The sequence below is a fragment of the Rhipicephalus sanguineus genome, chromosome 3, assembly GCF_013339695.2.
Source record: "Rhipicephalus sanguineus isolate Rsan-2018 chromosome 3, BIME_Rsan_1.4, whole genome shotgun sequence".
In the NCBI taxonomy this organism is placed as follows: Eukaryota; Metazoa; Arthropoda; class Arachnida; order Ixodida; family Ixodidae; genus Rhipicephalus; species Rhipicephalus sanguineus.
The window spans coordinates 68,840,958-68,852,400 of NC_051178.1; the positions used below are offsets into that span (position 1 = coordinate 68,840,958).

Sequence of the window (11,443 nt, forward strand, 5' to 3'; positions counted from 1 at the left end):
GAACTATCCCTGGAATTATTCCCGGCAGCATTCTTACATTTGAGAGCCATCTCCTTATGGAACGTTCACTAGGCAGTGGTAGGAACGATGACAAAAAGCGATACGCTCTTGCACCACAGAAATGCAACTGCAAAGCAAATTTTTTCATCCACCGAGTAAAACGTTTACCCCTGCTTTTTCCTCTCAGCTGAACGTGACTTTTTAAGAGCTGAAACATTTCATCAGTGACAAAAGGTTTGACAACATCGAACGCTTCTTCAGTTGTGCGGGGAGTCTTCACCTGCCGTTTCCGTAGTCGTTCAATAGTCTTCTTGTACTTGCACACCCTCCCTTGAAGCCGCTTGATGATGTCTTTTGGCCGGCGAGACCTTGCCGCAAAGGTGGATGAAGTGCCTGCAGAAGCTAGAAAAAGAAACAGTATTTTACTGCAGAGTAACCTTACATTATTAGAGAATAACTGATGTTGCTTCGTTCACAAAGGGTGCTTATGTTATAAGCAGGCCAATTTTAATTTTCTAAAGAAAACCTCGCAGTACAACATTGTACAGTTATTGCTATGAAAAGCCTGGTTTGCTGTAGCTATAAACAGTCAGTGCTTTACGGAACCTATCCTACAAAAGGGACTCTAATTTACAGCAAAGCTGTTTAGGAGAGCCGCCGGTACACAAAAATTATATGTTTAAGATGTACCGTTGGGATAGTTATCAAGACGACATGTATTATCACACATTTGAAACAATAAATCTTGCAACAGTAGGCAAGCACTAAAGTTCAAGTATCCGTGCCGAAGGACAGATCCTTGTTTGTACTCATTCCCAGCTTGTAATGCAACCGTAGAAGAAAGTACAGATGTCGCAACAGACTTAATATATGTGGTCCGTCAGATGGCTCACCCATGAATTTCAAAAGCACAGTGCTGTGTTCACCATAATAGCAAAAAATAATGAATGTCACATCATTGGGCTCTTTTGATTTATAACACTTTTATAAGCTACTTTCATAACTCCCTAGGAGCTGCATTTACGATGCAGCTCCTGGATAAATTTGTGTCGATGGCCACTATGTTAGTTACCTTAACTTTTAGCTGCTTTGTGTGCTGTATATGCAGCAAGGCCAAGCGCTCTGCAACACATGCCTTTAGGCTTTTATATAACAACTGCAGAGATTTTATGCCCCGAAACTATTATGATTATGACGGACACTGCACTTTGCCATATAGCTGCTCAGCCCATGCCCGTGAGGCAAGACTACGTTAGATAATTGCCCAACAAACATAAAAAGAAATAACGCTCTTACTAGGTGGGGCCGAGGAACAAGCGCTCTCCTTTTCGCCGTCTCTGCTGGTTGGACTTGACTCTGCAAGCAGATTAACAAGGACAGCAATGAGATACTAAGCAATTGGTGCCATTAAACCGCATCTCACCATTGACAGTAGGGCATGGAATCTCCGCAGCACCCTTCACAGGTTGCTTGTGGCTGTCGACTGGGGTCCCTTCTGCAATAACACAAGTTGAACAGAAACACCTTTCCTCTAACCATTTTGCTAGCATCAGGTAAAGTCTGAATGAACACAAAAGAGAACGACAGACGACTTACCAGGCAGTGCCAGGGAACAGGAGCTCTCCTTTACACTCTCACTCTCGTCACCACCGACTGGACTTTCTTCTGCAATGACATCAACGAAAGACACCAATGAGATACCGAGCAAACTGTGCCAGAAAAACTCCTTACCATGGGCAGTAGAGCAAGGAGTCTCCGCAGCACCCTTCACAGGTTGCTTGTGGCTCTCGACTGGGGTCCCTTCTGCAATAACACAAAAGAACGAACTGTTGAACAGAAACACCTTTCCTCTAACCATTTTCCTGGCATCAGATAAAGTCTGAATTAACACAAAAGAGAACGACAGACGACCTACCAGGCAGTGCCAGGGAACAGGAGCTCTCCTTTACACTCTCACTCTCGTCACCCCCGACTAGACTGGATGTTCTCCTGGAAGCCGCTTTGGTTACCCCTAAAAAAAACTTTGCATTAATAGAGGCCTCCCATCAATCAAATTAGCACCATAAGACATGCTCATGCACCCACACAAAATAAGGACACCCAGTTCAGATGCGAATTAGTAAAGAGCAGAGTTATGAGCAGCTCTGAAACAGTGGTTTAAGGTAAGGGATACTTCTTACGCAACTGCATTCACTGCATCTGCCACACAGTGCCTACTGGCAGCATGATCAAGCACTACATGCACTTATGGACAAGTTGGATTAGCACTATGCAACTTGACAGCTACCATCAGAAAACGAGAAATGTTACCTTGACCCTGTGAACCATAAGGTGGGAAAGGTTCACTGCAGTCATGAATGAAGGATCTCCGGGTCAGACCTCATGTCAACAAAGCTCTCACATGCCACAAATGGACTGGTAGACTGGGCTGGACAGAATAAATGCCAGCAGTATAGAATAGAGGTATAGAATAAAGTAGACGGCACGCAATGGCCATGTATTTGTTTACATGGTTTGAATGCTTAACGAAATGAACACAGCTCACAAATAACAACAAAGTGAGTTAAAGACTGCTAGACAATCGCTGAAGGCGATGCATTGAAAAACACAGAGATAAGTACAACACACATAACACACACCTTGCGATTTAGCAACAGTGTTTTATAGAGAAAATAGCCTCTGCCTAAACTAACCAGAAGGTTACGACACAGTGCACAGAGTTAGTACAAAAAAACACAACTTTGGACAGTTGTGTGCACACGCATTTCTCAAACAGTTTACCCTGCGCTATCATCATCTGCCAGCGAGTCAATGGGGGGGGCAGAAGGAAGAGCGCTTTTTTTAAGCTTTGTTCGCCCAGGGTCCATAAAGCACTGTGGCTTAAAGTGCTCACTGCACAGGCGGTAGACGGCATACAGCTGCGAGGCTGGCTTAGAAAGCAGGTCTTGACGATCAGCATACTGCAACCAGACCTTTGCCCTGGGGGTGGGGGGAGTTCTGCTTAAGAGGGAAGTCCAACTCCAATGCGCACTCATGATGAAAGCACTTAAGGCAACAGATAGAACACCAGCAATGGCCAATAGCTGCAAGTCATGTATATCCAACAGAGTTTAACGCATTGGGAACTACATTTTTTAAAACAAACTCAATTAAGCTGCCACTGACTTGTGCAACATCGTAAAACTTATCATAAGCTCTCACTCTCTCTTCGTTCTCTTTACAGTGGAGCTGTTTAAGCTATCATTAAGTTGTGCTCAGTCATGCAAAACTCCTCGGAAGGATAAGCACCACAGGAATCTGGCAAGCTCTACTACCAAATACAACTGGTGCGAGTGTCAAACAAAAACGACCATGTGAAAATAAGATAGAACGCAGACAGGAATGAAAGGAAAAGGCATGAAAAGGTGACAAAGACACAGAGTGAAAAACAAATAAAGAGAAAAAGAAACAGCGGGACAGAGAAAATGAAGAAATACATAGCAAGAATGAGCCCAGAGAGATACAGAAAGGGAAAACTAGGTAGAGAGAGAAAGAGATAGGAACAGAAAAAGATGCAAGAAACAGAAAAAGAAAGGAGAATGGAGAAACGAGGAAGGCCGCGCAGCTCCGCGACACCTCCAGTGCGAAGTTTTCAGAGTTTTCAGAGTGAAAAGGGGCCACTCGATTTAGGCGAATGAAGAATATGTATGACCATCCAAACACTAACTAGCTGAACGGCAAAATAGTGCGAAAGATACAAACATACTTTGATAGTTAGCTAATGACAACCACAACTTCAAAATTACATCTTGGAAAGGTGCAAAGGGCTACCTGTCGTCTCGCGGAATCCTGAACCACTTAGTACCACGCTCTCTCCCTGTCCTGCCGTTGTTGTTGCACCACGCAGCGCAGCAGTAGCTGCCGTAGTACTTGACTCCGGACGGCATGACCTGAAAAAAGAGAAAAAGTTGACCGTATTTTCTCTGGCCTTCGCACAAATTGTCTCCGACGCACTTCTCAGCGCCCTTTCGCGAAAAACAGTCCCAGCAGTTGCCGCAGTGAAAACAAAGCAACCTTCGGTACGAGAATATTACGTCGTAGCCACGGCCAACGAACACTGTTCTCATTTCTCAAGTTCTCTCTAATTCGGCTCTTAACATAGGCGTCAAGCAAACTGCGAATACCACAAATAACGATTCAAAGCATAACTGCGTGTAACGGCATTGTATGCACAAAGAAAACCTTACGACGCAAGCGGCGACTCATTTTTGGCGCCAAGAAACGATTTCTTCGCTAACGTGCTGCGTAGCATTTCAAGTAGCTATTTCTTAATACAAAGCAATTCACGAGCACCATACGCGAAGCACAAATAAGCTTTCGGCGCTAAAACACAAATTGCGTCAAATGTCAACTTAAAGCTGTAGAGACAAATACATTGCAAAGTAATGAAGGGAAAAGCTGCGTAGCATTTCAAGTAGCTATTTCTTAATGCAAAGCAATTCACGAGCACCATACGCGAAGCACAAAGAAGCTTTCGGCGCTAAAACACAAATTGCGTCAAATGTCAACTTAAAGCTGTAGAGACAAATACATTGCAAAGTAATGAAGGGAAAAAAGAACCTAATGAAGGCGTTCTTACCAAGCAGCCGCCAAGCAGAGTAACTTCCCGGCAGACGATCCCAGCGAATTATCCGCGGAGCAGGTAGAGCCACTTTTATATGCGTCGCCGCGTCGTCTTGCCGGCAAATCTGACCATATATGGTCATGACAGCTACCAATCGATGATTTCGAACTGTCCAATCGCAGACGATAAAGACGGATTTAGAGCCGCACTGCGAGCCAGCGAAAGCCACTGCCGCAGCCACATAATCTGAGCTCCGCCGTTTGTAGGCTCGTGTGCCCACTCTTGTCATTTTCTGTTACTCTATGCTCGTAGTGCGTAACCAGTCGTAACACTAGTACCAGATCTTGACCTCCAAGGTGGTGCCGGTGGGAGATTTCTCCTGTGCGTTGTTGAACAATAAAAATTCGCAGCGTGCGCGTTAACTAAAAGCCGACTTCTTCAAATCAAATCAAATCAAGTTTATTCATCTTTCGAAAAAGGAAAGATAGGAGCTGTCACAAAAAGCTACTACAGTGAGTAGCTTGACGAGGTGACAGCCCCTCCTTGATAGGACAGCAGCAGGCAGTGAACAGGACAAAAAAATTGGCCGCGTATCTGCGTGCTTCGCTGCAAATGTCGTCTAAAGACGATAGAAGAGGCGCTGCGTGAGATATGGACGCCATCTGGCAATACGTCGGGAAACACGAGTGCTGTGTTGCGGGCTGGTACTCCCGGCGCAGCGGCAGGCGAAGACCGGCGGTGACCAACGCGACCGGTGGGGACGCCGGCCAGCCCGAACACGCTGTTTGGCGCGATGCGCCGAAGGAGAAGAAACGTCCGCACTCAACGAGTACTCTCCACACACTCTTTTATTTACACGTCGCCTGGGTAAAACAGCAATGCCAGAGCGGCGCCCCCTGTCATTCGTACAATGCAATACTGAACCGAAACCGAAACACAACATGAGCTTGTGCAGAGGGCACGGAGGAAGACAAGTTTCAGCGCAGTCGCATTTTCAGCGCAGCTTAAGAAACTAGGGTTGTAACATTGTAGGGCGAGTAGGGCCAGAAGGACCGTCACGACGAAAACCTGCCTCCTCAGTCGTATTCGCCTGGAACGTTGGTGTGGTTTCGCGTTCCCTCCTCTACTCCTGGCCTTTCCACAAAGCTACTGCCTAAGTACGAAGGCCCCTACTGCGTCCTACGTCAAGCATCCCCAGTTAACTATATGACTGAGCCTGTTAAATCATCTACGGGCCGCCGTCGTCGCGGCCGCGAGACTGTTCACGTCGATCGACTGAAGCCGCATTATGACCCACCAGCTGTACCTGTTCCTTAGGTCGCCAGGATGGCTCCTTTTCCGCGGGGGAGTGATTTGTAACATGGTACGGCGCAGACAAGAACGCTTGCGAAAGAAGAAGACGAAGACGGTGGCTGTTGGCGCTCGCGCTTGCTCGGCTTGGAGCGCTGATCGCTTCAGCTGTGGCAATCTTTTAATAAACGCGTTACTGTCTCAACGTTAAACGCATACCATCAAGGTCTTTAAAATTGCGTATCTATGTATTTTCTGTTAAAGGAACACACCGCCTAATGCTTACCTAGTGATGTTGCGCCTCAGATGTGCGTAATGTTTGCTTTTTGATCAACAATGTACACAAGTATGAACCTAGTCAGCCGTTCACGATGGCTGGCCCTTGGGCAAGTGGTTCAACTTTGGCCGAGTGGTTGAATCGAGGGACGTGCCAACAAACAGAAAGACAGACCAAAATTTCTGCGTTTAAGTTCCCCAAGAAAGACTATCGTCTTTAATAATAATAACATGGAACAGATCAGAATGCAAAGGTACACAATAGTTATTGATACATATAAGCGGAAACTGTAGAACACTGGTATAACATGATATAACGAGGAAAAGAAAAAACCCAAGTGCGAATTGGTGTTGGCTAAGTGAAAAAAACAGCATTCAAAAAGAAAAAAAAAAACAACGAGATAAGGTAACATATATACTCATCGCGAACCATGTAAGGGTGTATACAAATAAGGTGTCTAATAATATGAACAATATTTTGGCTTAATTATATACATATATCTCGGAGCTCTTTCATTGTCAACTTTTCAATATCGAAGCCATTTGTTTTCTGCAAGCGGTTTAACAATGAAGGTAGCTGGTAACGGACCATTTGCTTCCCATAGTTTGTGCGACACCGTGCCACGTCCCACTGCTCTGGGTTACGGGTGTTGTATGCCACTGCATTTGTTTTTAGGTTGGCTAAGTTTTTCAAGGCATTGTCTTGGTTTTTTGTGCATAGTTTGTAATAACGACACATCTTATATTCGTATAATGATGTAACTCTAACGATACACAATTTGGCCAACGATTGAGCTGTATGTGACAAATAGGGCGCCTTACAAGTTAGTCTAAGAATTCGCTTTTGTAATAAAAATAATTTCATGATATTGGCATTTGTGGTTATGCCCCACACAAGAGCACCATAGTTCAAAGTGGTAGAGAAAAGCGAGTTGTAGAGGAGTAGATTTACTGTAACCGGAAACGTTGAACTGTTTCGCTGTAAAAGTCCTATAGTACGAGAAAGTTTTTTAACCAGGAAGTCAACGTGTGCATCCCATGACATTGTAGCGGAAAAATAGATGCCTAGGGTTTTGAAAGACTTAACGTATTCAACTGATGCACCATTAATAAATAGCGGATACGTAAGACATTCCTTATGACGAGGGTGAAACATCAAGGCTTTAGTTTCTGCAACATTCAAACCGAGGTGATTATCTATGGACCATTGCTGAATTAACTCAAGTGTGGCGTTGGCATGATCCGCTAAATCACGAGCGGAGCGACCAGCGAAGAAAATGCTCGTATCATCAGCGTAGATGACATACTTTACCGTCTGATCAACGCTAACAATGTCATTAATATACAAAAGAAATAAAAACGGGCCTAGGATGATTCCTTGAGGTACACCTAATTTAACCTTTCTTGTAGGAGATGCGTGTCCATTAATTTCTACATACTGTGAGCGGTGTTGTAGGTACGATGATATTAAGGAGTGGGCATTACCCCTAATACCATAGTGATTAAGCTTCTGCAGAAGAATGTGATGGCTAAGGCTATCAAATGCCTTCGTGAAATATAAAAAGACACCTAATACGAGGTTGTGAGTTTCTAAATTTTCAAGTATTTATTCTTTTTGTGCAAGAAGGGCAAGCTCTGTTGGTTTATTTTTTTGGAAGCCATATTGTACTGGCTTTAGAATCTTATAACGGTCGACGAAGGATGTGAGTCGTTTAAGTATTATTTTCTCTAGTCCTTTGGAAAAGACTGGCAGGATGGAAATAGGACGATAATTAGAAAAATTGTTTCTGTCACCTTTCTTGTAAATAACAGTTACTTTCGCACATTGCATTTTGCGTGGGAACACTCCGCTTGTAAGGCTTATATTAAAAATGTGAGCTAAGCAGTGCGAGATTATGTCTATAACGTATTTAACTGGTGCGATTTGCATCCCCGACGCATCGAGTGATTTGCTGTTATTGAGTTTACTGAAAGAGGAAACTACCTCAGCTTCACTGACCGGGTCTAAAAAAATTGTGTGCTCGTTGTGATATTTTAGCGCCGGAATACAGTTCTTTGACGAAGGGGTGAAGGAAGCAAAGAAGTCATTAAATGCAGTAGAAAGCGCCGATCCTTTTAACTCTATTCCGTCTTTCACTAGTTTGCTAAGGGGTTCAGGTGCATGGCCGATTATCGATTTTAATTTTTACAGCGAAAGCTGTTATGAGATCATTTCACCGGCCGTTTTTGGCGCCGTAGTTGTACGCCGCCGCCGCCGGTGTCCGTAACCAGTATCGCTCGAAATAAGAAAAAAAAAAACGAAATAAGAAAAAATTCCAGGATGGAACGAGGTTCGAACCTGGGCCCTCTGCGTGGGAGCCCAGTATTCAACCTCTGAGCCATGCAGCTGCTTGAAACTGCTTTGCAAAAAGGTCCTATACAGGCTTCATGTCGGGAAGGAACCACATTAGCATATGCAATATAGCGTGGTAGAAGAGTAAAATAAGCACCAAGCGTCGCACAACGCGAATTCTGTAAACAGGCGTCACACAATGCGAATTGCGCAACGAGTAGGTTGTTGAATGCTTCCAACCCATTACAAAGGACTCTGCCATAATTCTTCATCGTCATCAGTCACAGCATCAACAAAGTACACATAATGCCTTACATGCGTTTAGCGGGTACCACGGCTCTCCGTAGAATGACGAAAAATGGCACAGTGCCTGTGGCCCTACTTCTAAAAATTACAATGATTTATAGCGTAGTGGGTTCTTCGCAAGTGCACTTGTATTGGTTGCCAAGGAAGCCCATAAGCGCATGATCCATTTCCTCGGGGTCTCAGTAAAATTACAATGATTTAGAGCGTAGTGGGTTCCTCGCAAGTGCACTTGTATTGGTTGCCAAGGAAGCCCATAAGCGCATGATCCATTTCCTCGGGGTCTCAGTCAAATTACAATGATTTATAGCGTAGTGGGTTCCTCGCAAGTGCACTTCTATTGGTTGCCAAGGAAGCCCATAAGCGCATGATCCATTTCCTCGGGGTCTCACTAAAGTTCTTCGCCCCCCCCCCCCCCGTCTCTCTCCCACGTCAACGTATGTTATACAGCATGACGGGAGAGGGAAACAGCGACCGGGCGTCACCCAATGCAAATTACATACCTGGTGGGCCGTTTAAAGCTTCCAACCCATTACAAAGGGCTGAGCCATAATTCTTCATCGTCGTCAGTCGTCGCGTCAACAAAGCGCACATAATGCCTTACAGACCTGTAGCTGGTGCCTCGTTTCTCCGCAGAATGACGAATAATGGCTAAGTAGGTGATTCCCAACTTCACAAAAATTGTGATTTATGGCGTAGTGGGTACCTTTCTAGTGTACTTGTATTGGAGCCCCAGGAGAGCTTACAAGGGCTCAAGAAACGCCGCTCTTCCAGCTTTCGCTGTGACTGTGCTGCGGTTTCAGCGCAGGCCTGGCGTTTTTTTCCAGAGCTGTTCAGAATTTCCTTGAGACGAGCTGAACAAATTGGTGTAATACTCCTTTTTGGCTAAACGAATATTTTTGTTTACATGATGTCTGAAAGTTTTATAAGTTTTGAGTGATTCAGCAGGCCTTACTTGAACAAACTATCTGTCAAGTTGTTCGCGTTTTCTTATTTGACTGAGCAGATCATTATTCATCCATGGCTTTCTTCCCTTTTTTGACCGTCTAGATGTTTTGTAGGGAAAACATTGATCATAAATCCGCATAAAGTCGCACAAAAACTTTTCATAAGCTTCATCTGGATCGTTTTCTTTTAAGACATCGCGCCAGTCAACGTTCGATAAGCAATCCCGGAATTTTGACAAAGTTACAGGGTTAATTTGACGGTACACATAGGTGTTCATCTGCTTTTTTACATTACTGAATTGAGACAATGAAATGTAAACAGGCAAGTGATCACTTATAGCATAATTAATGACGCCTGCTTTAACATGACATTTGTTGCAGTTGGTTATGAATACATCTAATATTGTAGCTGTATTTTCAGTAATGCGTGTAGGGGCAGTAATTACATTGTAGCACAAATGAGTGCTTAGTAAGGATTCTAAGTCAAGCTTTACAGCACTACCAGTACCAAAATTAATGTTCAGATCTCCTCCAATGATCACCGTACACTTGAAGTCATCAACGAATTGCAAAAGTGCATCCAAAAAGGATAAGAAATTAGATACATCTCGTTCCGGTGGGCGGTAGCACGCACAATAAACAAACGAACCGCACTTCACAGTAATCACTTCGTAGTCAGGCGTGATACGCGTAAATGCCGAGAGAATTTCACAGTCCAATCCTCTAAGCGTGAGGATGCACACTCCAACCCCTCGCCTGTTGTCTCGGTTGAGACAGTGACACTCATATGCAGGCATACAGAAGGCATCTGCGTCGCTACGAAACCAGGTTTCCGTAAACATTACAACATGGAATGGAAAACGCACATCGCTAAAAAAACACTCGATTTGATCGTACTTGTTCCTTCCAGAACACAGGTTTAAGTGAAAGCAGTTTATACTCTTGTTGATGTCGCTATAGCCATGATTTACAAGCTCGGCCGGATCAACAATGGTCGGTTGGAGAGCCATTTTGAGGGCGGTCTACAAGAAACGCGACTGTGACCTATGAGGAATCCCGCTCCAGTAGTTCGCTTTCATTTCGGATTACGATAGCTCGAGCCCCCTCTGCTTTCTTAACTAGAATCCGCCCATTCGAGTGCCAGACGAAACGATAGTCGTTTTCGGCCGCCCATGTGCGCGCATAGCGCAGGAGGTCCCTGTGTTGCTTTGTCATGTTCTCAACAATGGTCACTGTTGATTTCAGGTTTTTCAGAACCTTTCTGCTATCTAGCCAGGTGTCACGTATCTAATGCCGCACAAATCGAACTATTATGCCAGGCTCTTTCCCTGGTTTAGCAGGGAGCCTGTGAACAGCGTCGACATCATTCACACTCAGTTCAGGAAGATTGACAGATTTTGCGATGTCATTTAGCTTTGCGAGCAGGTTTTCATTTGGAGTCCTCTGAACACCATGAACTTCAATATTATGCTTTCTGCTGTGCACCTCTAGATTATTCAGGGCTGATTCCAGTTCTTTAACCTGTGAATTGTCGCTGCATGGTTTCTTTTCGAGGGTTTCGACACGCTTTCGTAAGCTGCCAATTTCCTTATCTTGCTGCACTTGCTTACTCAAAATTTCGTCGTACTTGTCAGACATCAACTGTATCGATTTGGTGAGCTCACTTATCTGACCTGGCACACCCGCCAGAGC

At 44.5% G+C, this 11,443-nt stretch overlaps 1 long non-coding RNA gene across 1 annotated transcript; it reads right to left on the reverse strand.

Moving 5' to 3' along the window:
- Window positions 1–1,411: 1,411 nt before the first annotated feature.
- LOC125757948 (uncharacterized) lies at window positions 1,412–4,677 on the reverse strand. The gene is made up of 7 exons (XR_007415588.1): window positions 4,619–4,677; window positions 3,811–3,929; window positions 2,311–2,428; window positions 1,916–2,011; window positions 1,732–1,803; window positions 1,597–1,665; window positions 1,412–1,495 (listed from the first exon to the last, which is right to left on the reverse strand). It is a non-coding gene; the product is annotated as an uncharacterized LOC125757948 (long non-coding RNA).
- Window positions 4,678–11,443: the final 6,766 nt, after the last annotated feature.